General features: G+C 44.6%; 1 protein-coding gene across 2 annotated transcripts in view; it reads right to left on the reverse strand.

The window, feature by feature from the left end:
• RGAG1 (retrotransposon gag domain containing 1) overlaps nt 1–25,748 on the reverse strand; it is a 96,897-nt gene that overhangs the window by 7,362 nt on the left and 63,787 nt on the right. The window contains exon 2 of one of the 2 annotated variants that reach the window (XM_011984513.1): nt 3,715–3,830. The gene's annotated coding sequence lies outside the window, so the exon portion shown is untranslated. Of the gene's footprint in view, nt 1–3,714; nt 3,869–25,748 lie in introns of both variants that reach the window. The other variant, XM_011984514.1, reaches the window with a different exon arrangement.

Consider the following 25,748-nt stretch of genomic DNA (forward strand, 5'->3'; position numbering starts at 1 on the left):
GAAAGATGAGTCAAAAGAGTGGCCATAGACCTCCACCTCCCATCTTCAGAAAAATTTCTGAACATGCCACAGTTTCCCACCAGGCAAAACCCAGAAAGATCTTACCTTGCCAGTGACGGAGAAGAGGGAGAGAGTATCCTTTGCACCCCTAGCTCTTTTACTATGGTCAATTAACTTATACCTCGTGCCCAGCCAGTTCATTAAAGACCCAGTACCAACAGCTGTTCTCTGCAATCTCCCTTTGCTATCCCCTGCCACGCCCCCCTGCCCGCCAGCCAGCCTGCCCGCCCACCCGCCCCACTGCTCCTGACTTGCTACTGCTTGCTCTGTCTCTCTGGTCCCAGATTCCTGCCTCTATATAGGCTCTGACATTTGCCTCTGGCCGCCTTTCACTTGACAGTCCTCCAGAAGCTCCGCTTTAGCACTTGGCCTATGCAACTCCACCCCTCTTCCCTGTCACCCCAAACAGTCCCACCAGCGTATGCCCCACCCCACTCTACCCAAAGAAAAGAGGAGACTGACACAATTAAAAAGATGCGATGAAAAGGGTCCCAGCTCAGGAAACAAGATATGTGCCCTCTGCGGTTGAGTAGACACAGGAGTCCTGGGACCCAGACACTGCAACTGATATGACATGGAAGCACAGGCAGAGGGCTCGAGGGAAAGAAACTGAGTCTGGAGATTGAGTGGAACAGCATCAGAAACGTTCAAAGAGGTTCAGGTGCAGGGAAAGAGGGTTTGGGAGGATGGACAGTGGGGGCTGGCAAGCAAACACCTTAAGAGAGCCCTGTAATGGTGATCATAACAAAGGCAATTTACCCCAGGGTCAGAGACACAGAGAAAAATCCAGCAACCAGATCCCTGCCACAGGACTAGGATTCAACAGAAAGGCTCCATGGATTTCAGACAGCTAGCAAGAAAAACACACCAGCCTTGAGCATACCAGGTGAGGGCTTGTTCATACAAATAGGGCTACAGCCTGCTTTCTAGAACTGGGGCACAAGGTCAGAGTAGAGCTAGCAGAAAGGTTTACCGGAGTACTCCAGTTTTCCTGAATTGGTGCACTCAGTCTCAGGGGAGAAACCCTCAGTCTAAGGAGAATTGGTCCCTGAGCCTTGGATAGGTCAAAGCCTCCAGGTGAAGTTCAAGCAGCCCAGGTATAGGGATATAGAGTTTGACAAGGGAGGCATTCAGGTCGTTATAAACCTCATCATTAGCAACCAACAACAACTGAGCACTTGGGCTAAGCACTACACATGCATTATGTAATTCCGACCTCCCAGCAACACGCGTAAGGTAGGCATTGAGGTCATTCCCATTTTATACATGAGGAAATGGGCTTGGAGAAGGCTATGTGACCACAGTCACATAAAATAATAATAATAATAATTTTTTAAAAGCCCAGATTTCAGCCCTGGCCATTCTGTTTCCAAAATAATTTTATCTCTTTGTAATCAGACAAGTGATTAGAAACTCAGAGTACTCTACTCACTGCCATCGCCCCCACATCCCCACACCACAAAGCAAGGAAACTTTCTTACTACAAATAGCTGAATCCTTGTAGTAATAATAACAACAACAACTACTGATATTCCTTGAACTCTTCCCATATGCCAAGAATGGGGCTGAGGGCTTCACCAGCATTATCTCATTTGATCTTTACAATTACCCTGTGAGCTAGATCCTTTAAATTCTCAGTACACAGGTAAGGAAACTGAGCCTCCGTGAGATGAATTGACATGACCAAAAGCACACAGCTCTGTGTGACTCCAGAGCTCACTATAGTATACTACACAAAAGAAAAATTCCAGTCACTCTCCTCTCCCCTCAAAGAAAAAAATTAAATACATAAAAGTCACAGAATAGCCATTCTATTAACAATGGCCTCACAACAACTATTATTATTATTATTAACACACCTAACAATAAAAGCTAACATTTACTGTGCCAGGCCCTGTGCTAAGTACTTTACCTACATGATATCATTTGACACTCACAACATACTACAAGGTAGGTTCTATTAGCACCTTCATTTTCCAGATGAGAAACCAGAGAAACAGAGAGGTTAACTAGCTTTCCCAATGTCACACAGCTGCAGGGCACTGTTTATGTTCTAATGCAACAATTTTGGAAATAACTTAAGTGTCTAATGTTAGGATACAACTCATTTAATGATTAAATGAATCATGGTGCAATTGTAGCAGCCATTATTATAGCCATTGAAAATATATTCTAATGTGTACATGAGGATCTGATTATCATAAAGATAAATACGTAGACTTTTGCATAGAAAAAAAATAAAATCTGGAAAGATGTATACCAAACGCCAACAGTGGCCATAGTTGAATGATGGGATTAGAGGGGATTTTTTATTTTTATTTTCCTTATCTGTATTTTCTCATTGGTCTATAATGGACCCATAATACAAAAAGAGAAAAACTAATAAAAGTTAATTTTATTTTTTTTAAAGATATGTTTCCCTAGGGTTCGTTCTCAAGCCCTTTTCACTCCATTGCTTGCAAGCTCTCTCTAGGAATCCCCAACATCCACCGCCCCCCCAACCCAAGCAACCTTTCTACCCCAACAAGCTTAATGGTTGTACCACTTTATTTTCTGTTTTATTTTTGGTTTGTTTTTAAAAATAATTTCTTCTTTCTCTAACTTTTATTTATGTTTAATAATTACATAAGTAATCTAGGAATATAGTCTTAGGATAAAGACTTGAAATCCTGCATACGGATAAAGCTAAAGTCCTGAAAATGCCCCACCCCACCCACCCCCCATCCTCCGCAAGTCCCATTCCTCTGTCTGTTCACAGTTGGGTGTGTCTCCTTCCAAACTTTCTCTAGCTGCAATGGCATTCAGAGTTCATATCATTCAATTGCTTGCAAAACCCAGTGTGTGCAAAGAGCTGCAGTTAGAAAACCATGCTGGCACTGGTCACTCCAGGGTTCCAAGTTCTGGCCCATTGTGACTATTTTCATCAGCCCGCTTCTAAGGAGGCTACTGAGAGAGGGTTCTTGCTTGCTCAGCCCATGTGAGGCATAGACTTCTGTTCTATTAAAGCCAGAGTCTCTAGGAACACAGAGAAGAGAGGCCTTCTAAGGAAGGAAAAGCCCAGAATTTGCTGCTTAGCATCTCTCAGGTCCCTCACGTCCCACCCAGTCTGCACTGATCAATACGGCTAGGAGGTGTCATGCTCCTGCCGCCTCACAAAAGGTAATTGAGTTTAGGGGATTGCATGGCTAGCTGCTCGGGGAAATAAGAATAAACAAGAGCTGGTTCAATATGTCAACAAATAGCTTTCCAGCTGTTGAAAATAAGCCTTTACCTAGATTCTCAACAATATTCTCTCCCTAAGCCCTAGCAAATAGGCAACCAGATAACTGAAAACAGACAACCTAAGGCTAAAGAAATACCTGGTCTACTTTAGGATCTTCTGCCTTCCTTGATCATTCAGGGAAGTAGAAACTCTCCCCACTTCCTTCCTCCCCCACAGCCCTGACACTTAAAATGCCCATCGGCTCTTTATAAATAAAGAGGGGGAAATAGCTAGCATTTGCTGAGTGCTTACTATGCCAGGCACTATGTTAAACACTTTACATACCTCATCTTATTTATTGAACGATAAACCAATAAAGTGGTTTTTTTACTCCCATTTTCTAAATCAGCTAAAGAACTGAACTACAGAGAAATGAAAATGAAGTAACTTACCTTGGCTCTCACCGCTGAGAGGGAGTGAAGCTGGGCTTGTCACTCGGGTCTGTCTGACTCAGCCAGTGCTCTTAACTCACAGGAGAGTCACACACTGTCTTCAAGTCTCTGAAGGGCTGTCATATGGAAGAGAGGGTAGGTGTGTTCCGGGTAGCTCCAAAGAAAAGGATTTGACTGTTAGTTGGGAATTATGCTTTCATTGGATGTGCTGCAAATTCCCCAAACAACATGTATATGCATGTCCAACTCTATAGGGAAAAGAACATTATAAGAAGAGCAAACGGAACTGCCTTGCATTAGGTGCCGGCCTGAAGGATCTGTGGAATCAAAGAGAACAGGAGGGATACCAGAGGACTGCAAATGGGCAGTGTCCCAATTTTCTTAAATAAGGAAACTACAGACCAGTATACCGTAAACTCCAGAGCTGTAAGCTTGATGTCAGTCCTCGGAGAGATTCTGCTGCAGATTACGAAGCAGGTAATTTATAAGCACTTAGAACATAAGTGGCAATAGGAGGTACCTAGGGGTGCTAGCAGAACACTCAAAATTAGACCAGTTCCCAGACTTGCAGCTAATGCAACCCAAAATTTGAGGGGCTGATATTGAACTCCCAGATTTTTATTTTCCCAAGTAAAAGCATTAAGGAACAAAACAACCACACGTCATCATTTTCTAAAAGGAAAGGGCTTCAATGTCAAAAGAGAAGGAAATAACCTCAGAATAAAGAATAATACAGCAAATAGATTTCTCTTCTCTGCGAAACATTTTCTACCTAGTCCTCAGGCTTTCTCATTGCACGGTGGACTGCTGCAATTTTCCTGGAAGATGGGCACTTGTCCAAGGACCTGCTTTAGAGAATCACTCAGAGTTAAAATATCAACACAGAGAAGATCATATACCTGTAAAACAGGAAGTCTTTCTGGCCAGAAGAGAGAAGAACAGAGTTTGACCTTAGCCTAAATGAGGACATTAACACAGATAAACTATCCACAAGAACGGACAGAGAGAAATAAAAGTTGCCAAGTGCGGATTCAAGCCCTGCTGAGGCGGGACTTGGCCATCACATTTGACCTGTGCCACCCCTTGGACCACATGTCTCTCTTGTAGGAATATGTGTCTGATGCCATTAAGCATTTGGACCACAAATCAGTTTCTGGCTTGAGACTCTCCAAGCAAACTTCAGACCACTAGTCTTCCCAGGGACAGTTCTTAAAGCAGAAAAATTCAAAACCAGTTGAATACCATTGCCAGAGTGGGAGTTCTGCAACAACCTAGAAGGAGGTCCCTAGTCTTGATCCTCTTCTGATTAGCATTTTTAATCAATGGTGTAAATAAAGGCATGGACGGGATTCTTACACAAATTCTCTAGGGCTGAGAAGAACCTCTATGATCAGCCTAGCAAGTAGGTTTACATTTTAAGCTCCATGGTTTACAATATGTCTATCTGCATTTGGTAATTTTCTCTCATGTTCTTTGTTGCCAGAGCACTGAGTTTCTACAGTTTACGCACCTCATGGAAAATGCTTAGTGAACATATGCTAGCTCTGCACCCACCCTGAAGTGCAGATCCGATCATGTTTACAACTACTGGGCATTCATCTCAATCGTATCTTCTCTCAAATAACTGGTAACAATGCAGACTTCCTTGATGAGAGAAGAGAACAAACTAATGTCCTCTTCTTTACATAATTGGCCCCATTTCCAAGACTTTAAATTGGAATTTAACCACATCTGTTGACATTGACCTTCATTCTGTAGGTAAAGGTAGCACAGTACACAGTACTTGCCATACCCTCTGAAACTGCATTTCTCAAAATAAAAGTGTGATGGGGAAACCCTGCATCAAGTGCTCCCTGGGAAAACTGCTAAAACACAGATTTGTAAGGGGAAGGAGGCTCCATCCTCAAAGAGCAGATTCAATATAGGTCTGGGGTGACGCCAAGGAACCTGCATTTAACCCAAGTGATTCTGAAACACTAGAGTTTCAGAACCACTGGCTTTGAGGTTCCTACACTCTGATTTTAACTTCAAACAGGCCTGGGCTTGAACCCCAATACTTCAAGTTATTTCACCTCAGTTTCCTCATCTGTAAAACAGGCATAATAGCAGTACCTACCTCGCATGCTCTTTGAATGTTTTAAACAAAACAACGTGTAAAGAATCTGGCACATAGCTGAAGTTCAGTAATCTCTCCTGGTCCTGCTTATCCGGGGTCCCTGCTGCCTGCCTTCTCTGTGTTCAGCTTCTGCCCTTGCTGCCAATTGCTCACTCTTTCTAGGTCTGGTATTCAAACTCCCCAAGAGAGAGACTCTCATTGGTCTAAATTCAGTAACTGTACTTGCTAGGCAAAGTTCTCATCCCAGGTTCCTTCATAGGCTATTTGCCAGCCTATAGAGTGACTGCTCATGGATCAGATGCCCTCTCCTGGCTCAAGTGGCTACTGCTAGGGGGAAGCAGGATCACGTGGTACCAAGCATAGTCACCTATTCATAAGAAACTGCTACTTCCCTCAGCTAGGGTCTGTGGATGGAAACTCCTTAGAAGGGGCTTGTGGGTGTGGCAGGAATTCTGAGGCTTAGTCCATCCAGTACACCTAGGCCTCTCATTTATCCAGCCTGCCAAAGGAATGAAGTACTGAAGTTCACTGAAGTCTCTATTTAATTCTGACTTTTCATCTCCATCAGGCCAGGAACACAAGTTTTTTAAAAACTAGACCACAGTCAAGGAAAAAACAAGATATAACCCTAAAATTAGACTCTTCTGTTTCTAGAGCACGTTTTTAAGTTTCCAAAGCACTTTCACATCTATTTACTCATTGCAGAGCTTGAAAACTGGCAGCCACAGGCTAAATTCAGACTGCAGACAGATTTTATTTGACCCGTACAATGTTTTTAACATTTTTTAAAATTAGTTGCCAACATTTAAAAGTCAGGAAATTTCAGATAGAAAGCTAGATTTCTGGCTTCTCTGAAACACACATACACACGCGCACGCGTGCACATACACACACACACAGAAAGACTTTGATCCAAATTCCAATATAGCAACAATCAGCCAGAGCTGAACAACCTGCTCCCTGTAGGTGAGGCATGTGCTCACCAGTTTGCCTCAGTACCCATAGGGCCACCTTTACTTTTTCAGTGACCTGCTCGGCCCCTATAGGCATTTAAAGCCTCAATTTAACCCCATGGATTAGGCAGAGAAGGTGGATAAGAGCGGAAATGTGTGGGTTGGAATCCCAGCATTGCTCCTAACTGGCTTTGGGACCCTGGGCAAGTGATTTAACCTCTGAATCTCAGTTTTCTCATCTATGAAATGGGGATGATAAAATAATACTTCTTACCTCATAGGCTTATTGGGTCAGCTAAATGAGTTAATGCATAGTTAGAACAATATCTGGTACATTACATGCACAAAATAAGTATTAAAATACTTCTTTCATCGTCCACAATTTCCTATGTGCCTCTCTGATATCCTAAAGCTTCTGAAAACTGAAATTTTGTGGCAAGCTCATTTGGTGGCAAAACTAGGCCTGAAATGACATGAGGCTATTCATTTATCCCATTTAGAAATATTAATGAGTTTGATGACAGGGTATAATCTTGGATCTCATTAAGCTGTGATATATATGTTATATGTACCACATTGCTTTTCTAAAATCCAAATATTTTGAACTCTAAAACATGTCTAGCTCCAACAGTTTCAGATAAGGGATTGTGGACCTGTATTATTACTACTTTGTATACCCACTTGACAGATGGGAAAACTGAGCTGCTAAGCATTGAGCTACTTGCCAAAAGTCCCACAACTTGAAAGTGGAAACTATTTAGACTCTTAGACATGAAGCTCATAGTGCCTAGTACTGTGGGATGTCTTGGGCTCACTATAGGCATGTGGATGCAGGTAGTGGCTACCAATCAGGGACTTTGAAGAACTGAAAAATGTCACCACTTACTGAAAGTGCCAAACCCTGCCCTTTGTAGCATTCTTTCAACTCTTTGAGTTACTCTTTACACCATTTGGGTTAGAATTAGGAAGAAGATTATTGTCTTCAGTTTACAGAAGAGGAAACTGAGGTCCAGAGAAGAGAAGTGACTCGCCCAAATTCATACAGCAAAAGACAGGCAGAGTTGGGATTCGAAACCAAATCCTGGGCTTTTTCTTCTTAAACCCCAGGGCCAGTCCAAGAATGACATATGCTGACCTTTCCACATACGGAACCACACTCTCTGCAGACAATCCTAAGGTTTCTGACATACCTGATGAAAGGACAGTGTCCCAAGATCTCAGCAAATATAAAAATGAGACAGCATGTCTGGATGGACCTCATCCTTCCCAGGACCACAGGCAGCAATGTACAGACACGATCCAGTCAGAAGCTAGGGAGGGGAGATTTCTCAAATCCCAAGAAAATCACAGAGACCCTACTGTTTGCTCTTCTCTGTTGATTTTTAAGAAGCTGACATTTACTTATGCCAAAGGCCAAAAGAAATGAAAAATCTACTGAAAAGGGAATTTCATCAGTCATGGAGCAATAACCTAAAGAAACCTTTGCATAGTATCAGTTCCTTTGTTTGAAATGCAGAAAACAGAGCACTGCTATTTCATACTGTTAGCGCATCAGAGACCTGGGCATGAAAACAGCATCCTTAGGACCTCTTTCCAAACCCCTGCCTCACCACAGAGGAGCTCTCTGACACTGCTACCAACTTCAGCAAGTTGGAAACAAGAAGGCAGGACATGACCCAAGTGACCTCATGTCACTCCTAAGCTCATGGCTTGAGTTCCTCCTACCAACAAATCTGCACTTTGATCACACACCCACAGCGACCCAGATCTTTAAATTCAGCAATTCTTTCTCAGGTTTCAGCAAGGCATTGGCAGCCTGAGCTATTTTGGGACACTTTCTCTGCTGTGGATGCCACTTTCGGAATACGCCAGGAACATGCTAAGGACCTGGAGCTCTCTACCCTGGACCCGTTTTCGGGTTTGCTTGCTCTCTCTCTCTCTTTCTCTGGGCTAATCGTTTAGAGGACAGTCGCTCCTGCCAACCTAATCCCATGAGCCTGACTACCTTGCCGGGCCACAGGCTCAAAGAGGCAGTGTGGCTGCCAGCACCCTCACGGGAAGGGGCACGGAGGCACCAGGCAGTCTGGCAGGATGAGAGACATCCTGGGGGTGGTCTGAGTTTGGATGTGGGCTGAGAAGACAAAGCAGGGGGCTTTCGGGGGACAAGATTTTCCAAACATCTTATTCTTAGGATCATCACTTCCTAATCTGATGCAACTGACTCGGCAGGCATTCGGGAGCCTGTAAGCTCCATTTTCCTGTTCCAAATTCTTCTGCACCTGTAAGTACCGGGCTTACTCATGCTCATGCTGTCTTTTGGGGAGGGGGAGAAGAAAGCAGGGCCTGGGGAAGGTCATCATTATCTGACTCAGGTGTGGGCAGGTCCATGGCGTTAGAAGAATTTCTGACATCCCCACCGCTCCCCTTCACCCGAAACTGCTTCTTAGTTTGGAAAATGAAAATGCCTGTTCCTTCTTTCCCAACCTCACCACCCCACCACCCCCCACCACAGCATACCAGAAACTCCACCCGTCCTTTGGGGTCTTCTGTTCATCAATGTTGTGCACACCTGATTTCTTATGTTGGACTTAATGGGAGAAGTGCACCCTTGGCATTTGAATGTCTTAAATGCAACCACAGCTATTATTGTGGGCACAGCCCCTGCTGGCTTCTCCATCTTTTATGCTGTCATTTGCTGAAACAGTGAAAGATGTTGTAAGCGGTAGGGTATAAATAAAAATCTAGAAACTCCTCCATGGTAAAAAGGAAGAGCAATGTGGTTAATTCTCAACGCAGTTAGAAATACTGCCACAATGGGGAGGCTCCACGCTGTGCCACGAATGGTCCCTTTCAATGCTTTCCTATTTTAATGGAAAGAGAGGCCAAAATAACGAAGGGCTCCCCAGGAAAGGAGCATTTCTGATGTTTTTACTGCTTTCCAGAGAGAGGACATTGTCTCTGGCCGGCTTGTCAGTCCCTGAAGCAGCTCCAATGGCTGCTCACAAAGGGAGAATCAGCCCTTCTTTTCCTTCTGCTGGGGACTGCTGAAGTCCCCTCAAATTAGCCCAGGATGACAAAGCCAGGCCCTGCTACCTACCCTCTTCCCCTAACACTGAGACCAAATCATTCTTAGGGATACGTAACTTGTTTGGAGGGGAGGGGAATATCTTGGCTAAGAAGCCTTCTGGAAAACCTGCCACGACCCATACTGAAAACTGTGCTCTTCTCTAAACTTTCATATGACCCTCAGCCATGAATAAGAATAAAAGAAGGCAAGCACATTTTGCCCTTTTATTTCCAAGAGCACAATAGAAGGAACATTGTCCTTAGCAAAGGCAAAGGATAAGATGTTCCTTTGGCCAAGGCTGGCTGCCTTTAGTTTCTCTAATTGGCAAAATAAACAGCTTCTAATATGTGTTCTAAAAGGGCTGGTTCTGAAGAGGATTTGAGAAGAACAATGTTAATATCAGTGCTAAAAAAAATCAAGACATGAATTCCACCTTATGTCTGGTGGAGACTGGATTTGTTTTCAGGCTATAGGACAAAACGAGTCTCAGGAGGAATTTGTTTCTGACTTCACTACCGCCTGTTTGCTTGGTCCTTGGTAATTCATGAAGTTTCTTAGCTCTCCTCCTTCTAAGGAGCTCTGAGAAAATGATGCTTGGATCATAGAGGTTCATTGTCTGGAAGACTTTTGATCAAAGCCCTGAGTGCTGGGGTGGGGGCAGATTACGGATTCTGATTATAACCAAAATAATCCAAGTCCTGTCTTGGCGGAAGCCTGAATTTTATGTCCACCTTGCGGCATTCCAGGAGCATTAAGAATGTTCCATCAGCCTTTCCAATCTCTCCATCCGCTCCCAAGGACTTGAACATTTTTAAGTATATAATTCTTTTGACTCAGGGCTTTGGCATCAGTTAAAATGCCAACCTCTTGGGAGGATCAGTCTCTTAAATCTCCCATCGTGAAAGCAGGTTCTGATAGAGGGACAAAGAGAGAGGAGGAACATGAAATCATTCTAGGTACAAACATGAGCCTCAGAACAGGAGTCTGCAAGCAGGACCCAGGCAAGGCCAAAGTTCCAAGAAGCTCTGTTGGCAGAAAGGGAAGATTCTATTCTTGCTAAAATGGAGTACAGGCAACTTATTGGGGCAGAGACTCAGGATTTGGGGAATAAGAAAAGACCCACTTAATGTAACCGGGGTATAATAAGGAGGAAGAATCTCATGTACTAACATAGGATAAGAGATAGGGGAACTCCCTGCAAAGGTACCCTTAGGCTGAATTGCCTGAGTCACTGAACAAGGGCTCCAAAAATGTTATGAGGCCTCAGTACATGGAACAAATAGATTTAACAATCTGCTGCCCCTACAATCCTGGCATTTCTTCAGCCCAGAGTGGGTAGGTCAAAGGAGGGGACCACACTAAGATTTAGACTTTTGAGACCTTCTTCCCACCCTTTCCTTCCTCTGATACCAGCACTGAACTCATTCCCAAGGAGATTCATGGTAGATACAGTGATTCACTTCATTTACCAAGAGCTATAAGGTATGAAGAGGGGTTGCCCATGTACAGCCACAGGTCAAGGATGCAGCATCCCCATAGCTCTATGTGGGCTCCTTCCTAAGGCCTAGTGGACACGGTTTGGATTAAAACCACTTGGGTGCAAAATCTGGCTAAGCCACTTACTAGTTGTGTGGCCTTGGGCAAGTGGTATAATCTATCTAAATCTCATCTGTAAAATGGGCACAGTAATAGGAGCTATCATATAATGTTGTGAAGACTGAATGTGATGATGCCTGTACAGCCCAGTACAGTGCCTAGTACAAAGGAAATGCTTAACAAAAATCAGCAATGATTAACATTCCTGGCTCTCTGCTTATGCTTCATTGCCTGAGGATAGGTTATAACAGCAGATCATCCCACTCTGTGCAAGTCTCACAACTGCAGGGGTCAGGGGCTCACCATCTCCTTCAGTTAATGTCACCCTCTCACCTTTTCCTCCAAGTCCCACTAGAGAGCATACCTAAGCCTTTCCTCCCGCTAGTTCTGATCTGCTCCATCTCCCAGCTAACTGAATAGATGGATTCACTGCTAAAGATTCATGAAATCATTTCCTTGGCTTTCCCCAACCACAGACTGAGCTTTGCTACCCACCTCCTAGTGGTGAAATGGAATCACTTCTGGGAGAGCAGGGTCCAGAAGGATTCAACTCCTGAAGCACTAACAAAGCAAAAGGAGCCCTACAGAAAACTTTGGGTCTCTGGTTCCTGTACAGCTCACTGCAGCTATGGCATCACTCTGAAGCCACGGTCACTCCCACTGTGACTCTCAGCTCCTGAGGCTGCTGGCCCATAGCTGCTCTCCTCCTCCAATAGCCGCACTCTCTACCTCCCTCAGGGGACTCCCTTGTCTGGGCCCCAGGGTACTAAGGCTTCCAGAGGCTTTCCATAGCTTCCTCTCTCTGTCCCTCCCCATCCTCTCCTGGGGATACAGAGTTCACTCTTTCAAGGGATGTGGTGACAAGCAGCTCAGCTTTCTGTACAGACATGCCCTCAGCATGTTCTCTGCGTTCTAGTCTTCCCTGCTTCTCTGCTCAGCAGGAAAGAGGAGTGGGAAGCACCTCTAGTTAGGCTTATGGTACTTCTAGAACCAGAAGACAAGACTATATCCTGTCAAAGTAGACTTTGATGGTTCTCAAAGTAATTCAGCCTGAGAGTTCACTAAAATGCATATTCCGGCAGCTACCTCTATAGAGATACAGAGTGGGTTTGTGCTTCAGCCCTAGAATCTGCTTGTTTACAGAGCTCTCCTTAAGCCACACCTTAAGAAATAGTGCACTCTATCTTGGGGAATGGGGGTAAGGGATGGGGAGGAAAGTCACACAGCTGGGTCCCATAATGAACCCCAACCTACATCCTGACTCTCCAGGAGCACATGGAAATGCCTTCGAAGTCCTGACCCTGTCTTGTCCAAGCAGCAGCTCCTAAGCTACTTCACAAAGACCCTGAGTAGTTTCAGTTATCTAGACTCCAGACCTAAATCAGCGATGCTAGCAGTCTGAGGTGCAAATCACACAGCGATTCTTCATTTAGAACCATTTTGAGCTAGTTGGGGCTATAGACGACGTTACTGGTTAATAGCACAGTGGAGCCACACTGGCAGGCTTTGACTCTCAGTCTAAGCCTCTTATAGGCTGTGTGACCTTGAACAACTTACTCAATCTCTCTGTGATTTTCTCTTCACCTGTAAAATGGAGACAGTAATAATACCTCATAGTACTGTTCGTGTGGAATTATGAATTACTTCATGTAACCTGTTTAGAACCATGCCTCGCCTCAGCAAAATGTCTGCTATTCTTGTTACTATAAATATTACACATATATATAAACAGGGTTTATAATATTTGTGAGGAATAAATGAGATGATGAGTGTAAAATGTTCAGAACTATTATTGGTATGGTTCCAGGGATTTAACAGAGAAATCAGTAGAAGTCCTCAAGGTGTCAGAGACCAAGGCCATCCTGGATAAATATTCTGATAATGGGATTAGTCAAGGGTCATTCAGAGACTCAGAAAGAAAGTGGCAGTTAGGGTTCTCTTACATCCAGAGTGTAACTAAAACTCTCATGCCTAACTTGTTGCTATAGATTTTGGGATTATGGGATTTTGTTCTGGGACCTGCTCGGTCTAATTAAAGTGTTAGGACTCCTAGGAGACCGGCTGTGGTTTGCACAGACAGGAGCTTGAAAAATGCTGTCATGAATGGGCTCCCAGCTCTGCAGCAGTGGAGACGCAGTCAGTAGCACTGAGTGCTCCAGGGGTCACTGTAGACTTGTGGTCTTTGTCCTTGCTGCCCCAAATCCACAGCTGTCAATTTATTAGGTTTTGTTAGAAGACACTCCCACACTAAAGAACTCCAGAGCTGAAGTGACTGTCCTGTCTTTGCTTCATGGCACCTGTGCGGGCATGAGTTCTGTGCACAGAGCTCCTTCCTTCTTCCCTCCCTCCCTCCCTCCTTCTTCCGCCCCTTCTTCCCCCTTCCCTCCCTCCTTCCTCCTCCCCCCTCCCTCTTTCCTCCCCTTCTTTCCTCCCTTCCTCCCTACCTCCCTCCCTCCATCCCTCCCTTCCTTCTATCACTAGCCTGAGTGCAGCCCTGGAACAAGGGCCATGATCATGAGGGGAAGGGGATGATGTTTCTGGGAAGGTCCAAAGAAGGCTATCTCCTCACTCCGGGCTGGTGTCCCCCAACACCTCCCTCATTAAATACTGGGGTTCACCTGGCTCTGTCCCTAGCCCTTGCCTTGGAGGAGTAAAATGGGAGAGGAGAAACCCCATCCAGTCCCATGAGGTCAACTAATACCCCTTGACCGTGGTGGCCGTCCAGCCCCCATGTCTCGCCTTGGCTCAAAGCCAAGATTCCCAGTTTCTTGCTGGACATGTCCACTATCTAGCATCCCAAACCAAACAAGTCCAAACGGACCTTGTCACCTGTCTCCCCTCACTCTCCCTCTCTACTAACAGTCTTGTGTTCCCTGCCTCAGTTGACAGTATCACCACAGACCCAAGCTGGAACCTCAGGATCCTTGTCACCTTTTCCCTCTCCTTGACCCCATGACAGCCAGCCCTGAGGTTTCTACCTATTGGCATGTGCCTTGAGCCATCCCCTCCTCTCGGCTCTCACTGCCACAGTCGTGGTTCAGAGCCTGTTCCGCTTCTTGCCCAGACCCTGGAGATGGTCTCCCAATTGGTCTGCCTGCAGCTGGCCTCTCTTCCCTCCAATCCTTCCACACCCTGGTGCGGCAAGGACTGTCTTCCTAGTCTGTCCCGAATCTACCTTAATGAAAAGCTCCAGTGGCTCCCTCTTGCTCACAGAACAAAACCGTCAACTTGGCCAACAGGGCTCTGAATAGTTGACCCCAAACACTCGTCTACTTCCCTCCTGCTGCTGCCAGTGGTGCACCCAGCTACAATTGTCCTGCCCTTTGAAACATGCACTAGGTCCTGTCACGTAAATACTGTTCGCTTTGCCTGGAATGTCTTCCCCTGCCTCTACTGTTCCTCTTGACATAACCTGCCATCCCTCAAGATGCTGCTCAATCCTCCTTCATCTGTGGAGCTTTCCTCAACTTCCGCAGATAGGTTCCTCTACCACAGCACCCTTGGACCATGAGGGCTTATGTGTGCCTTGGTCCCTCCCACTAGATAGGGAAAGCCCCAAAGTTTGCCTAGAACCATCTTGAATTCTTCTTTATGTTCTCAGTACCAACAAGCTTGGATAAAATAAGGTACTGGTTTCCTCATTTGTAAACTGGAAATAAAAAGAATAGTTGCTACGCCCTGTAGTTAGAAGAAAGAAATGAGATAATTCATATAATATGCCGATAATGACAATGAAAATGCTGATGATAAGAAGAAAGGCTAGTTAACACTCATTCAGTGCTTTCTAAGTGTCACTGTCCTAAGCTCTTTTCATGATTGAGAATGAGCAAAATAGATGAGTCAATCCCTGGAAAGTGATTGTGTATGTGTTTGTGTGTATATGTTCACGTACATATGTGATACACATAATACAAATGATCTATGTATAACATATAAACTTCACAATGTGCCTGGTGTTTATTAGGAGCTCCAGTTTTTCCCTTTCTTCCCCCGTCTCCCTGCCCTTCCTCATTACCCTTCCTAGTCATCCTCACATCCCCTTCTACCCCAGGGCTGCGATAAGAGAGATGAATTCAGAAGGGGGTCCCTGTGTCATTGTCGCTGACAAGAGACTGCTTAGTGGAAGAGAGAAAAGTCCTTGGAATGGCCTTTGGACTTGGTATCTAAGAGTTGTTTCCCCATTCGAGTTATCACTTCTTTGAGGACAGGGGCTATGCAATACCCCTGTTGTGTCTCCCATAAGCACCAGCACAGTGGTGGGCACATAACAAGTACTCAGTAAACTATCTGAGGTCAGGCTCGGCTTGAGGGTCCTGGTTTTCAGCACTCTCAGCGTTTTCAGCAATCACTGAGGCAGGTCTTGGAGCCACAGCTGACAGGTTCTCACGAGCTCATAGACAGCAGCAGCTGGAGCCACCCGGGAGCAGCCCTCTTGGCCAGTGCTCTGCTGGGGATGGGCCACCAGGCCAGGAGGTCGAGGACTTGCTTCCCGGACACAAGTCTGCCACTAACTGTCTGGGTTAGCCTGTGCAAATCTCTCCACCTCCCTGAACCACAGGGTCCTCACCTATAAAATGCTGCTCCTAGAAGCATCTGAGGATGCATGACATGGCAGCTGTGAAAGCTCTTTGCCAAAAGGCTGTGCAGAAGTGAGGTGTTGCTAATTTCAAGTGCTGGGACTTCACTCACTTGGAAACATTCAGGAAGCGGGGGTGGGGAAAGAGAGAGCAGGGACTTGCATATCCAGGACATATGGGGGCCTATATTTGTTGTCCTCCTGCTTAATAGCATTAGTGATTCAAGCTGGTGCTGCCTGTGGAACACTCTGTCTTTTGGGATCCTCAGGGACAGGAGGGGTTTCAGAGCAGCAAGGCTGCAGCCAGCGCACAATACAGTGAAAAATAGAGTGATAGCAATGAGGCGCCACGCTCACAGGTTCATACACATGCATTTGCACTCCTGACGGCCCCCAACGCTGCCTCGCAACAGCAGCTGGGGCTAATTACAGCCAGACAGACAGCGCCTTCTCCAGCTCACCCTTGGGGATTGCCTGATCTCTCAGAAGGGGTGCTGCTGATGCCACAGCTAAGTGCCTAGAAAGAACCCGGTGGGGGGTAGAGTGGTACAAGGGAGTAGGAAGCCACCATGTGGCTCGTCGTCTTGTGAGTGTGGGTAGAGAGGAGGAGATGAAATGGAAGAGAGCTGGCTGAGATACAGATGCAGCTTTGTGTTAACAGATGTGCTCTCCTGGCAAGAGGGAGCCTAGGCACTTAGCCCCTCCCTTCTCCTTCATCTGGATCCACCCAGGGATCCCCTCTTAACTCTTCTCCCTCTTAAATCCCCAGCTTCCTCTTCAACTCAGCATCTGGCATAAAGCTCAAGAAATGTTGAATAAATGAATGGGCGAATAAACACACAAACCCTCCCCAAACCCTTAGTACTCCCAAACCCTGTTCCCACCTCACAGGCTGTAATGACTCCACAAGCCCTTTCCTCTGCTTTTCTTTCTATATACTCCCTTTGGACAGTGTCAACTCTCACCTAATATGCTTTTAACTCCCAAATCTCTCCTGGTAGCCCAGACCTTGCCAGCTGCCCAAATGTTCCCCATGCTCCTCAAACCTAATGTGCCCCACATTAGAATCTTCAGCAATGACTTCCCCTGGGGTTTTCTAGCAGTGAGTCTTGGTCTGTCAAGGGCATATGAGAAAGAAGGGCCTGCTGTATGCCCCCTCCCCCCACCAGCAGGACAGGGGCAATGAGCACATTGGCAAAGTCATCAGGGCAAACTTCTGATCCCAGGGTCTGTCTTTACACCAGGACACCAAAGTTCTTCCCATCAACCTTTTAACTGTCAGCCCTCCCTCCCACCCATAAGGAAAGCCAAATTAAGAATGAACTGCCAAATTGGAGCTAACTGCCCAATGTGGGCTTCTAATTGGAACCAAGCAAATTGTTTATATAAAGAAAAACCCTTGAAAAGAAGCCCATGTGAACTGGTGAAGTTATTTCTTCTTCAACATGCACTCTCTCTCCCAATCCCGCTCTCATTGCTTCAGCAGAATCCTGGTATTCCTCCCACCTTCATCCCTCAGCCAGCACACACACACACACACACAGACACACAGCCTTCCCCTCATTTTCCTTCTCATGAACCTTCACTTCATGTTGGAGCCCTGTCCCCATGATCACTGCAAACCCCCAAGTAAATATTGAACCAAGATTGGTGAAAACTGGAGATATTATTTCACCAAAGCAGTGTTAGAGGGAAGGCCCCCAGAATGTTTACTGAGAGTTCACAAATTATTTCCTGATCTTGGCAAAGATAGAAAATAAAGCCCCCCTTTCCTCCAGGTCCTCCTAGAGTTGAAGAGCAGCCAAAGGAATGGATTACAAACACAGTGGCCCTTGGTTTCTGACCGCCTCAGGGCCTATGAAGGCAAAATCCAAGTTTCTTTATTCCTTTTCTCAGGGAGTCTTGAGTATTATACACTAGTACAAATGCAATGTGTCATTATAACCAGCTCTGTTATGACCACATCTAGGGATTTTTAGTTTTTAACACAGGGTGGAAGATGTCTCACCAATTTCAGTTTGACATGCAAGATGCAAAGTAATTTATTCAAAGCACTCCTGTGTTTAATTTCAAAACGGTCATTTATTCACTCAGCAAATCTCTGTTGAGCATTCAAAGAGCTGTAATTCATAGTTCCTGCTTTCAAACTACTCCTTTTCTAGCTGGGAAATGAAAACCCTACATACAAGGGTTAACTGACAATACAAGACCATGCCAAGTTCCTTCTCATGCCTGGTGTGGCCTATATGGCTCCCGTAGTTTTGGCAGTACTGAAAATTTCCACTCTATTGCTTCTGTCACTACTGTTGATCTCTTCTCCAATACAGGGTGGTGAGTAAATGTGTCTCTAGGGTGCCTGGGTTCATATCTGTGTTCTGCCATTCACTCACTATGTGACCTTGGCCAAGTTATTCAGCCTGTCTGAGTCTGGTGCCTCCTCTGTAATGTGAAGATAATAATAGTAACCTACCTCACAGCATCATAGTGAGAATTAAATGAGTTAATACACACAAAGCACTTAGAATGATATCTGACACATAATAGTGGCTCAATAAATGCTAGTAATTATTATTTTCCTGATGTGCCTACTGTTCTTTAATACCAGAGGTCACAGTTCTTATTGGGCTTCAAGAGAAGCTGGTCAAGTATTCATTCATGCACTCAATCAACAAATATATGTTGAGCATCTACAAGTCCTTGAGTTAAGCCCTGGGGTCATATACACAAAGAAGACATGACCCTTGCCTTTGGGACTAAACAATTCACTGGAAGAAGTCCTGGATTAATAGTGCCCTGATGCACCTGGAAGAACCAAACACAAATCCTCCCTGGAAGAACATGCCCACAACCCAGTTTTCATAGGATTACCAAGGATAAAGTCAGATTGAACATGAACTCATAATCCAAAATTACAAAGAACATGATGAAGCCAGAAACAATGAAAACAGAATCAGGTCTTCAAAGACCTCAGGTATTGCAATTAGGTGATATAAAATATAAAATAAGTTTTACATGTATTAAAAAACAAAAGAAGAGTTTGAAAACATTACCAAAGAACAAGATACTAACAAAAACTAACTTTTTCTGGCCAGGTGTGATGGCTCATGCCTGTAATCCCAGCACTTTGGGAGGCCAAGGCGGGTGGATCACTTGAGGTCAGGAGTTCAAGACCAGCCTGGCCAACATGGTGAAACCCCATCTCTACTAACAATACAAAACTAGCTGGGCATGGTGGCATGTGCCCGTAATCCCAGCTACTTGGGAGGCTGAGGCAGGAGAATCACTTGAACCCAGGAGGCGGAGGTTGCAGTGAGCCAAGATCGCATGCCACTGCACTCCTGCCTGGGCAACAGAGGGAGACTCTGTAAAAAAAAAAAAAAAAAAAAAAAAAAAAACTTTTTCCTCTAAGTATCATCTTTTTATAGATGGCAAAGTTAGGGCTCAGAGAAGTGAGGTGACTCCTTCAATGTTACATAGCTAATAATGGGGGATTTAAATCAGGTTTTCAGTGTCTACTGTTTTTTGGCAAATTCAGTGACTGGAGTTGTATTATTTCTTCCCTGAGTCACTCAACAAGTGAGATGATTACGAAGTGCTATGCTAAGTCTATAAAAACAAAAACAAAAAAACATAAAGATGAACAAAATAGAGTCCTTGCCCTCAAGTAGCTTAAAATTCAGTAGAGAAGCAAGACTATACACATATAAAAATAATTATTAATAGCAGGCTGTGTGGTAGAAACTACTGTGGTCTGAAACAGTCGGAGACGAGACTTGAGCAATTCTTGAAGAACAGGGTGGATCTACAGGGAAGACAAGCTTTGAATTGGCCAGTGGGGTAGAAGAGATGGAACAGCCTGACAAAAGCCATGGAGAAAGTGAACCTACAGAGCAGTTGAAGGAGGAGCAAGTGCATTGGGCCAGTGTGCTGGATATATATAGGGGCAGACCTGTGCCGTCGCATAGGACCCTGCACTCAGAAGTGCCCCACGCTTGGTTTAATGCTCTGCTTTGCCGCTTTCTTGAAATCCTTGATTATTTTTAACACAGGGTTCCACATTTTCATTTTTCACCAGGACCCACAGATGATATGGCTGGTCTTCCATAGGGGAATCGGGGGGAGGTATGGTTGGGAAGGCAGACCACTCTGGGGAAGGAAGGATCTGGAATTCCACTTTGATATTTGCCCTGCAGACAATGAGGAATGACTGAAAGTGTTTGAGCAGGGGAGGGATAGGGTGACTATAGTTTTAGAAAGCCACATCTTGGAGAGCAGGGAGTGTTCAGATGGCATCAGAGAAAGGAGAGATGGGAAATAGTCAGAAGGCTATTGCAATAAAGCAACGGGGGCCTGGACAGAAATAGTGGCTGAAGATATGGAGAAGAGGAAAAGGTCATCATTGATTCAGTTGTTCATTCTGCAGATGGTTATGGCTACTGAGCACCTATAATGTGTTAGTCATTGGGCTAGGAGCTGGGATACAGGAATGTACAAGGCACTATCCCTAACCTCAAGTTACTTACAGTTCAGTGAGGGAGGCAGATAAGTAAACAGACTATGGTAGCCTGATAGCCCCGTGTGCTAAGGGCTAGGATCAGATTACATTTAGATTGTTGTGGGAGCCTAGAGAAAGGGTCCAGACAGAGAATTCTGAGACTCCCAAGAAGTGATATCTGAGCTGCATCCTGAAGGTCACAGACAAGGCACAGAAGGTCACTCCAAAAAGAGGGAACAGGACATACAGAATAATGGAACATCTACTGTGTGCCATGCTGGGGATCCTAGCTCTCAGACTGGTAGAGAAAGCAGACAACTAACCAGAGAAAAACAAGAGAATGTGTCCATCGCTATGATGGGGACACTGTGGGAGTACAGAGGAGGGGCATCTAACCCGGACTGGATGGGCAGGGAAAACTGTTCCTTTGAGGTGTCTTCTGAGTTATGTGTTGTAGATGAGATGGTGTTGGCTGGGTGAAGGGAGGGAGGAAGGGATGGGCACAGCAGTGGGAGTTATGTGTGCAAATGCACAGAGGTAAGAGACCGTGTGTGGCTCTAAGAGAATTGTAAATGACTCCCTGTGATTCAATTCTAGAATGAACAAGCGAGAGCATGGGAGCAGGGGTGGTTATGACCAAAGAGATAGGCCTTAAATGCCAAGCTAAAGAGTTTGGACTTCATCCTATAGAGCAATAGTTCTCAGCCTTGACTCTATATAAGAAGCACCTGGGGAACTTTTAAAAAATACTTATGACTGGATCCCACCCCTAGAAAATGATTTAATTAGTCTGCAGGAGAGGCATTAGAACTTTTAAAAGCTCCCTCCATTTATTTGAATGTGCAGCCAGGATTGAGAACCATGGCTCTAGGGGGCCAGTTCTCAAATTTGAGTGGTCATCAGAATCACCTGGAGGGCTGTTAAACACAGAGTGGGTGAGCACTCAGAGTTTCTGATTCAGTAGGTACTCTAATGAGTACGTACTCTAACAAGTTGCCAGAGATGCTGGCGTTGCTGGCCCCAGGACCCACATTTTGAGAGCCTCAAGTCTCAGGTGTTGTGAGGCTATTTGCAAGTGTTAAGTGGAGGGGGTGGAGGTGTGAAATTATTTGATTTGCATGTTTGAAAGATCACTCAGGCCACTTTGAGGAGAATGGTCACAGAGGAGAAAGGAGAGAAGGTGAGAAAATATTAAGGTATTGTAGGAATCAAGGCAAGAGATGTCTGGAGGTGGGAAGAGTCCTGACCTAAAGCCCTGGCAGTAGGAATGGTGAAAATGGGTGACATTCAAGCAATGCTTAGGAAATACACTTAGCAGGGCTTAGTGACTGACTGAATGTAGAGGTGAGAAATAAAGATGAGTGAACTACAACTCTTGGGTTTTTGCCTTGGGCAACCAGTGACTCCAATTTTACTAGGCATGGTAGTTACTGTAACAAAAAGTAAAATGTGTTATCAGGCTTAGGGTAGGACATGGGAGAGGGGGGCATTCCTGCCCTCAAATCTCAGCAATAGTCCCAGGGAATTCAACAGGCATCTCTCATTGTCCACTCAATCCCTATTTTCAGCACCAGGAGTCCTCGCCTTGACCGTAATCAACTTGGGATTCTCCTCAAAGTACTTAGAAAGGAAGAGGAAGACAGTGACTACACTGACATGATGGGCACTCACCCAAGCTCCAGGTATGAAGCCTGCTCCTCTGGAATTACTCTAGGTATGTTTACTTTATTCTTTCGTCATTTTAACAAATATGTATAGGGCTGCTGCCTAGAGGAATTTAAAAATATTCAGACGCCATGTCTCACACATAGGTAAGGAATTCATATCTCCTTTTACATAACCAACAAAGCAAATGCAGCTTAAGGACAGCCTGAAAAATAATTCATTCTACATAGATTTAAAATGTCTATAAATGAGCAGTTTTCCAGTGCATCATTGGTCGTGACTATTTGTAAGTCTCCTCCGTGGGCAAGTAGACTACCAGCAATCAACAAGACCAGCAGAAATGATGGATGGGATAATTGTCCATTAGGGTACAGATAACTTTTGTATCGTGGGAGGGTTCGACAAGATAGAGACATGATAGATGGAGGAAGAGTTAGCTAATATAATAGGAGTTGCAGCTCCATTTCTGGTAGTAACTATTCTCTGGCTGAATCAATGATTAATCAAAGACACATTCTCATTTGAAACACTTTGCTCACCGGTGCACAACCCCCGCTTTAGGTTAAATTTAATAGCATCATTAAAAACTGCTGTTCGAGACATTCAAATTACTTCTCTCCAGAAGAAATCAAGCCACAATACAGAATGCTTTTGTGAACCCCTGGAGGGCAAGGGCCACGCAGGGTGTGTGTGTGGGGGTGTGTGTGTGTGTGTGTGTGTGTGTTTGTGTGTGTGTGTGTGTTTGTGTGTGTGTGTGCGCACGCGTGCTAAACTTGTAATTCCTCAATGCCTAGCACAGGAGCTGACACAGAGCAATCAATAAATGTTTGTTAAAGTGAAGTGAAATGAATACATTTGTCCATTCATCTGTTTATTCCTTCGACAGACATTCATTAAATATAAGAATTAAAGAGCTCAGGCCCTGGACCTAGATGCTTCAGGCTTCAAATTCCAGCTCCAACCAGCTATATGATCTTGAGCAAATGACTTAGCTTCTCTCAGCCTGATGCCTGCTCTGTGATGTGAGGGAAATAATAGTACTTGCTCCTGTAGGGCTGCGTGAGGATTAAATGAATTAGTGAGTGTTTAGCACAGGCCCTGGCCCATAGTAAGTACTCATTATAGGGCAACTGTTGTTGTTGTTGTATATGTTAGGCTAGGCCTTTCTCAAGTAACTAGGTCATTAGAAGAAGCACAGAACCTCTTAAGAAATGACAAGGCTTTTGGCCAAAGCTGGTTTTCATTAAAGTGGTTATTTATGGTTCCCAGCCCAGAGCCCCACTGCCCTAGGCCTGCCATTCCTGGCCTGGTGCCCTCCTGTGGCAGCACAGGCTGTCTTTAGGTGGGTTGTGCTCTCTAGAGAAGCCTGAGAAATCGCGGAGTGGGAAGGTGAAGGAAGAAGGTAAGAGCTGGCCAGGATTCAATTACCCATCAACATGCAACCCCTGCCACACCCCCATCATTAACTCCCTTGGTTGCCTTTCTATGCTTTTGTATAGCTCTTCCTGGCAACATTTCTACCTACTAATTGCTATTTCTAATGTTTATCCTCTTGGCTCAGTTGAACAAGATTATCCTTGATTTTAATTTTAATTTTCAGGTGACATAGTAGAGAAAACTTGACTTGGGAGTTGGGTCAGGAGGCAAGGGAGGTGATACAACTCAGTGATTATAAGAGGATTCTGACATAGAAACAACTGGTCACTGAAGAGCTGTGTGACCTAGACATTACCTAATGTCTCTGAGCCTCAGCTGTAGAAAAGAGAAAGTGACAATACTGGTTGTCAAGACTAAATGAAAACCACCTAGCATACTGCCTGGTTAACAGTCAAGTACTCAATAAATGGTGACTATGACTATTATTTTGAGGTCCTTGATCTGGAAACAGAAGCCCAGAGAGATTAAGGGGACAACACTCATGTTGTTATTTGGTGGCAGAGCCTTGTTGCTCCTTGTTCTCACTACTAAACCAGGCCTGCCTCTTTCAAACCTTTTACAGAACCCCATTTACACATATTCTGATATACTATTTATAATTACATGCATGGTTTTTTGCATGTAGATTTAATAAATTCAAATGTATTCATCCCATAGCTGTCTGCCTGGAAGTTCTTATGAACAACTCCAGGGCAGGATCCATAGGCTGCTCATCAAATATGTGCTCAATAAATGATTGGTGAGTGAATGTTAAGCTTGCAGTCAATTACCTACCTGACTTATGGATGTCCCATACCTCCTGTGTTACATTACAAGCAGTGCAGAAAAGTAGAATGGGTGCAATGGACTCATGTAGGCCTGGGTTTAAATTCTATAACTGGTAGCTGGGTTCAAAGAACCTAGGAGTGCTGGAAAAATGCAGTTCTGGATAAATAGAGGAGGAGAAACAGTAGCAGTAGTAGTAATAGTAGTAGCAGCAGCAACAGCAGCAGTAGTAACTATCAACAAAAAGTGGAGTAAGGAAACTTTTCTAAGAATGAATTTTGTCCTCAAGAGCTGTGACAGGCCCACAGTGTGCTATGTGGAGGAAGTATAGTGTAAGTGAGTCAGATAAACCTGGGTTTGAATCCTAGCTCTCAACTTATTAACTGAGTGTGACTTTGCATTATGTTTCCTGAGCCTCAGTCTTTTGACTGTAAAATTAAGATAATGATAGTACCTACCTCACAGCTTTGTGGTGAGGATGAAATAAGATATGGTATATAAAGCATATCATAGCACAACACCTCACTCATAATAATGTCTCAAAAAAGCTATTTGATGAATTAATGAAAGTGTATCTTTAGCAAAATGCCATAAAAAAAAAAAACTACAGACATCCTTTAGCATCTGCCTGAGAAGAGAAGGAGGAAGAGACAATTCCAAATAAGAACTGTCTCAATACTTAACCACCTGTTTCTTACCATGCAACATCTAACATTGAAAGCACTGGAAAAATAGCGTGATCAGTACAAACCATTCCCAGTGAATGCATAGAGAGAAACTCCTGTTTCACAGCCACACAGTTGCTGGACCTGAGTGAGTCCCTCAGAGTGTGAATAAGTGTTTGAAAAGACAAATACAGGGCCTGACACATGTGGAATAGTTGATCAGCTTAGTTCCTTTCCTAGCCTTCTCCCAAATGGGTAGAAACAAACACACCACTAACCAACAAAGCAGCAACAGAAAAACTGAGTTAAAGTGGTTGAGAACTGATTATGGCAGTGACCTTACTGAATGGACCCTTCACTCTTGGCTCTAGTGTGGCCTGCCAGCCTGGAGAGCCTCTCAGGCTGAGCAATTAACCCTAGCAGAAAAGTCATGATGCCACCACATCTTCTCCTTCTCCTCTCTTCTCCCTTCTCCCTTCTCTCTTCTCTTCTCTTCTCTTGTCTTCTCCTCTCCTCCTCCTCCTCCTTCTTCTTCTTCTTCTTCTTCTCCTCCTCCTCCTCCTTCTTCTTCTTCTTCTTCCTTCGTCTTCGTCTTCGTCTTCATCTTCGTCATTGTCTTTGTCTTCTTCCTCTTTCTTTTTCTGTTTTTTGTTTTTTGGGGTTTTTGTTTTTTGTTTTTTGTTTTTTTTTTGTTTTTTT

This window comes from Mandrillus leucophaeus, unplaced genomic scaffold (assembly GCF_000951045.1).
Source record: "Mandrillus leucophaeus isolate KB7577 unplaced genomic scaffold, Mleu.le_1.0 Scaffold269, whole genome shotgun sequence".
Classification (NCBI taxonomy): Eukaryota; Metazoa; Chordata; class Mammalia; order Primates; family Cercopithecidae; genus Mandrillus; species Mandrillus leucophaeus.